This window comes from Caretta caretta, chromosome 3, assembly GCF_965140235.1.
Source record: "Caretta caretta isolate rCarCar2 chromosome 3, rCarCar1.hap1, whole genome shotgun sequence".
Taxonomy (NCBI): domain Eukaryota; kingdom Metazoa; phylum Chordata; order Testudines; family Cheloniidae; genus Caretta; species Caretta caretta.
This window is the reverse complement of record NC_134208.1, coordinates 86,629,279-86,635,278: the sequence shown is the minus strand read 5'-3', so window position 1 is coordinate 86,635,278 and position 6,000 is coordinate 86,629,279. Positions and strand designations below refer to the sequence as shown.

Here is a 6,000-nt window from a genome sequence, read left to right as displayed (position 1 = left end):
GGGGAGATGATACAGTAAAGAGCATTTCACTTTTAGGCCACCCCACTTAATCCAGCTCAGGCTGGTAGTAACCAAAAGTCATTACAGTCTGATGGCTGTATGGTGGCCGATGTGAAATGAGTTATTGATCAATTAATTTCTCAGAGCACATCACACACACAAAACTCATCACAACAACTTCCTGCTCTATAACTTTCCTGTGATGGAGTATACAACACCTCATACCAGTAACAAAAGGGTTAAATGGTTACTCTGGGACGAGGAAGCCCCACCCACCACATCTCCAAAGTATGCACAGCTTGCAAGAGGAGCTCAAAAAGAAAACAGGCCAGTTCAGTAGGCTGCAGACAATGGAGGTGAACTGATCTACACCCTGAAAGCCTGGGAAGAAGACCACTGCAGGAACACACAGGGAAGAACCTGGTGATTCTCAGAAGAACTGAAACTTTATCTTTGATTCCAGGTATTTAATGACACTATACCCATTGGGAAAGAAGGGACTGGTGGGAAGTGATCCAGGAGACAGCATTATAGCACTTTGGCGCAAGACTTAGCTGCTTTACACTGGGTCCTGTATTGGAACCCAGTGGTGAGGGTAAGCCCAGATTCCCCTACAGAGGGTGCCAAAGGTCAATGCCTTTCCCTGATTTGGGGAGTCCAGAGGAGAGAAGGCCCTAAGGACATAAGGGTCAAGATCCTGAGGGGGAACTCAACCGGGGGAAGCCCTCTCACCTAACTCAGAGGGCAACCCCATTGCTGGAGTCTATATAGCCCAAAAGGGGCAGACAAAAACATGTGACCTGGCTGAGGGCTGAATCACAGAAGGAATGGACCATGGCAGGCACAGGTGCTGGAACTAGGGGTCGTGGAGGTGGGGCAGCAATCCCTGGCTTGAAGTGGTTTCCATCATATACAGGGTTTACAAATTGGTTCAATGGCCCTCAGCACCCCCACTATAATTGTTCCAGCATCCCTGACCACAGGACCTGAGTGGCACCAGGAAAAAAGAGAACCTGCCACAGTATGCTTGGCCACTGGACGGTGCTTGCCGTGAGTGATCTCTTTAACACTTCCCCAAAAAGGGATGTAGAGCAGAGTCTAAGCACTAATTTCAAGGTTGTTATTCACAAGTAACAGTTTCTTGACCAAGGACTCATCATGTTTAAGGGCCACTGGCAACTTGTCTTCTTTAAGGAAGCCACTGACTATCCCTATCACTAATAAGCATAGACACTTAATACTGGCTTTCAACAAGCATGGCCCAAAATATAGAGCACTTCTTATCACAGAGTCAGGTAATACAGGTATATGGACAACGCCAAGGCTGGCTGCCTTTCCGAAGGGTGAGACAGTCTCTTCAAGCAGCCATAGTGGTAACTGAGAAGATGGCTATATGACTCATGTTGAAGAGGCAAGAGAGAGTAAGGATATCCAGGAATGGGAGTATTGGCCACATGGGGCAAAGGGGAAGAGATGCCCAGGCTGTGTATATTAATCCTTACTACACAGTAGAAGGAGGAAAAAGAAGGAATTTAGTGTTCACCACTCATGAAAGGAATAGGAACGTGATGGAAAAGGGGTATTTTCTTAGAGCTTGCCTACACAGTTATTGTACTGTTATAATGGTTTAGGTAAAACAGTGCAACGCCCTAGTGCAGATGCAGTTTTACTGGTATAAAGATGCTTATATTGGTATAGCAATAAGATATAGACTTATAAAGTATAGACCTATGACAGTATGAGGATTAGCTGCCCTGGTATGACATGTTTTAATTAGAGATATTCACTATTTAAAACACATAACATTACTTCTGTACCTTCCAGTAACACTAATTAAAGATGCATATCTTAAACCCATGCATCAAGTTGAGAACATTCCCATTCCTTTGCACATCTGGCTGGGAATAGGAAAAACTAATACGTGAGACTGAAAACCCTGGCCAGTTTGGGAATTGGCATCAGAGACAAAGGTTTAACTCGATCACTCAAATAAACATCTGAGTCATAGAGTGAGTGTCAAGAACTGCAGCCTCATTCATCTAAGCTACAACAGAGAAAAAACAGGAGGCCCATCATATCTGCTTCCTTTTTGGTTCCATTTGCCATTCCCCTTCTTTAATGTTTTATCTACTTTTCTCTTGAACTGACTGATGTCCCTTGTTGCAATGGCAATTTCCTGTACATAGAACTGTTTCAGAGTAACAGCCGTGTTAGTCTGTATTCGCAAAAAGAAAAGGAGTACTTGTGGCACCTTAGAGACTAACCAATTTATTTGAGCATGAGCTTTCGTGAGCATCCGATGAAGTGAGCTGTAGCTCATGAAAGCTCATGCTCAAATAAATTGGTTAGTCTCTAAGGTGCCACAAGTACTCCTTTTCTTTTTGTACATAGAACTGTTAATCTGGAGACCCAGGTTTGAGTATCTAGCCTCTGATCCTACTCCCTATTTGCCTGCACCACAATAATCATAGTTTAACCTGCTCAGAGAGTTTTAAGATAGGGAAAGCAGGAAGTGTTGCTTATCAGGCAGTGGTGGGGAATTCTGCATGGAGCATCACTGCATTATTGTTGAGCCAAGACACTGTTAGTCCCCTAACTTTCATGAGCACTATATTCACCCAAACTTAAAAAAAAAGCCAGCATATAGAAAGGTAACTTAAAGAGGACACTGGCAGTGTGAAGAAGTTACAGTTATCTTTATCAGAAAGATACTGATTACATCAATGCGGACACAGAGGTAACATCAATTGGCGAGCTCAGCAAGTGTTCTGCACGTTACCTAAGATATTGCATACTGAGCTGAGTTCATCAAAGGATGCACAACAGCAATTATCCTTCCTGATCTGAACGTGAACTGAGTAGTGTCTATGTACATCGAAAATAAAGAGAACCTATCTTACCAGATGCAGCTTGTACAAACACAAGTAGCGTGTGTGTGCATATTTAGCTTGTCACGCAGGAGTTTAAGTACCTCAAACCTTACCACATACCAGGATTCAGCAGGCTTTAAAAGGATTTCTTGGCAACCCAAAGTAAGTATAATTTAACAGCATACATAACTGTAACTCCAGTTTTGACTCCTTTATTTTTTATATGCTTGTATTAGTTAAATTCTGCTGATAAAAAAGCACCTAATTTTCTGCAGTATCACTAGTGTGTTGCAGAAATTAGTTGCTTAGCACCATTGTTATGCATGGCACTTTACAGAACAAAATAAGATGATAAGGTTATTCTCCTGAAGAGTTTTTAATCCCACTGTATATTGATTTGAGATTCCTTACTAAAAGCATTTGCAAATTATCTGTTGCTTCTTTGTAAGTGGCTCTTTTTTGTGTGTGGGCTTCCTTTCTCTGTGCCTAATTTGGATGGGGAATAATGAACTTCCTGTGTCGAATGCTGCAGTACAAGGAACCTCATTGTATCCTGACCACGGAAGAGTATATCAGTAAATAGTTTATAAGGGAGCTCTGAAGAATCTTGTTAGAAAGACTTATTCTCCCAGTTCCATTTGTTTGATGAAGTGCATCATGTGATAAATACATATAATGAACTTCTTCAGATGCTGCCAGTGAGAAACCCAGCAGCTAAAATGCCAAGTCCCATGGCATCACTGTGTGCATAACAAACTGATTACGTGAATGAAAAAATTATGCAATTCAAAGAATTCTTCTCCTTCCACACTGTACAGCATACCAGTGTTATAAGATTTTCTGTGCTGTCCCCAACTAAAATATTCTGACTACTAAATCCAGTTCCGTCCCATGCAATTTTCCTCCCATGACTTCACACTTTATTATGACATCCAGATCTCATTTCTCAAAAAATACCAATTTGCAAAAAGATTTCCTAGTAAAACATTTATTCATGTTTCTAAATGCTTCATTTCTGTTGAAAAAAACTGAGCACAAATTCAGTGTAATAAGGTCAGTTTTTGTTTTTTAAACAAAAAATAATTTAAAAGCCTTCTGGTATAAAATGCCAGCCACAACATAAGCATTACATTTATGAGATCAAAGGTCAACTCATTAATAAGAAGCCCTTCCCAACTCACGGCTGTAGAACCCATGGTCACTTTAACATAGCAATATCTTATATGCTCTGTCCTGCCCATGCTCCTCAATATTCATGATGCTTGTAATGCTCGGTCTGAGAACCTTTGTCTACTCTAGAGAACTGCACTATTGCAATTTTCACTAGTGTGACTGAACTAATACAAGCTACAATGGTGCAATGTAGCAGTTCTCAAACATCGTTGCACCGTGACCCCCTTCCGACAATAAAAATTACTACACGACCTCGGGGGAGCGGGGACCGAAAACCGACCCCGACTGAGCCCTGCTGCCCGAGCTCTGGTGTCCTGGGCGGGGGGCATGTAACCTTAGCCCTGAGTGGTGGGACTCGGGGTTCAGCCTCAGCCCCAGGCAGTGAGGTTTGGGCTTGGGCCCTGGGCCCCAGCAAATCTAACACCAGCCTTGGCGACCCCATTAAAATGGGATTGTGACCCACTTGGGGGTCCCGACCCACAGTTTGAGAACCCCTGGTGCAATGCATTCATAGCTGCCATCCTGTTTTAAAGGGTAACACAGTGCACTGCATCCACACCCAGCACTGCACCTGTCATAAATATAAAGGGAAGGGTAAACCCCTTGGAAATCCCTCCTGGCCAGGGGAAAGCTCCTCTCACCTGTAAAGGGTTAAGAAGCTAAAGGTAATCTCGCTGGCACCTGACCAAAATGACCAATGAGGAGACAAGATACTTTCAAAAGCTGGGAGGAGGGAGAGAAACAAAGGGTCTCTGTCTGTCGATAATGCTGTTTTTCTGCCGAGGATAGACCAGGAATGGAGTCTTAGAACTTTTAGTAAGTAATCTAGCTAGGTATGTGTTAGATGTGTTTAAATGGCTGAGAAAAGAATTGTGCTGAATAGAATAACTATTTCTGTCTATCTTTTTTGTAACTTAAGGTTTTGCCTAGGGGGTTCTCTATGTTTTGAATCTAATTACCCTGTAAGGTATCTACCATCCTGATTTTACAGGGGGGATTTCTTTATTTCTATTTACTTCTATTTCTATTAAAAGTCTTCTTGTAAGAAAACTGAATGCTTTTTCATTGTTCTCAGATCCAAGGGTTTGGGTCTGTGGTCACCTATGCAAATTGGTGAGGCTTTTTACCAAACCTTGTCCAGGAAGTGGGGTGCAAGGTTTTGGGAAGTATTCTGGGGGGAAAGACGTGTCCAGACAGCTGTTCCCCAGTAACCAGTATTTGTTTGGTGGTGGTAGCGGCCAATCCAAGGACAAAGGGTGGAATATTTTGTACCTTAGGGAAGTTTTGACCTAAGCTGGTAAAGAGAAGCTTAGGAGGTTTTTCATGTAGGTCCCCACATCTGTACCCTAGCGTTCAGAGTGGGGAAGGAACCTTGACACACCCCTCTCACAATTCCCAGCATGTACAAACTAAACCTGGGATTTGAGAATCAAGATGGATTTTAACTTTCCCAGGCACTAATAACCAGTCATAAAGTTCCTGCAGGTCATGTTATTTCTTCAGTTCCACCCGAACATTGAAGATGAATGGGATTGCACAGGTGTAACTGAAGAAATAATATGAAGACAATCTGCTTGCACAAAATTAAATAAGGACATAATGTGGTCTCCAGTGATAATGATATATGAGAAAGAAGGGACCCAGCTTGATTCTTTTGCTGCCCAGGATGAGTTTGCAGGGCTAGCAGTTAGAAAAAACATCTTATTTGTCAACTAAGCAAATTTGATACAGTAACTCCTCACTTAACGTTGTAGATATGTTCCCCAAAAATGCGACTTTAAGCAAAATGATGTTAAGCAAATCCAATTTCCCCATAAGAATTTATGTAAATAAGGGGGTTAGGTTCCAGGGAAATTTTTTTCACCAGACAAAAGTGTGTATATATATATATATATATATATATATATATATAAACACAGTATAAGTTTTAAACAAATAATTTAATACTACACACAGC

At 41.8% G+C, this 6,000-nt stretch overlaps 1 long non-coding RNA gene across 1 annotated transcript in view; it reads left to right on the top strand.

Moving 5' to 3' along the window:
* Positions 1-315: 315 nt before the first annotated feature.
* LOC142071547 (uncharacterized) overlaps positions 316-6,000 on the top strand; it is a 50,345-nt gene continuing 44,660 nt past the window's right edge. The window contains exon 1 of the long non-coding RNA XR_012667643.1: positions 316-463. This is a non-coding gene — a long non-coding RNA (uncharacterized LOC142071547). The remainder of the gene's footprint in view (positions 464-6,000) is intronic.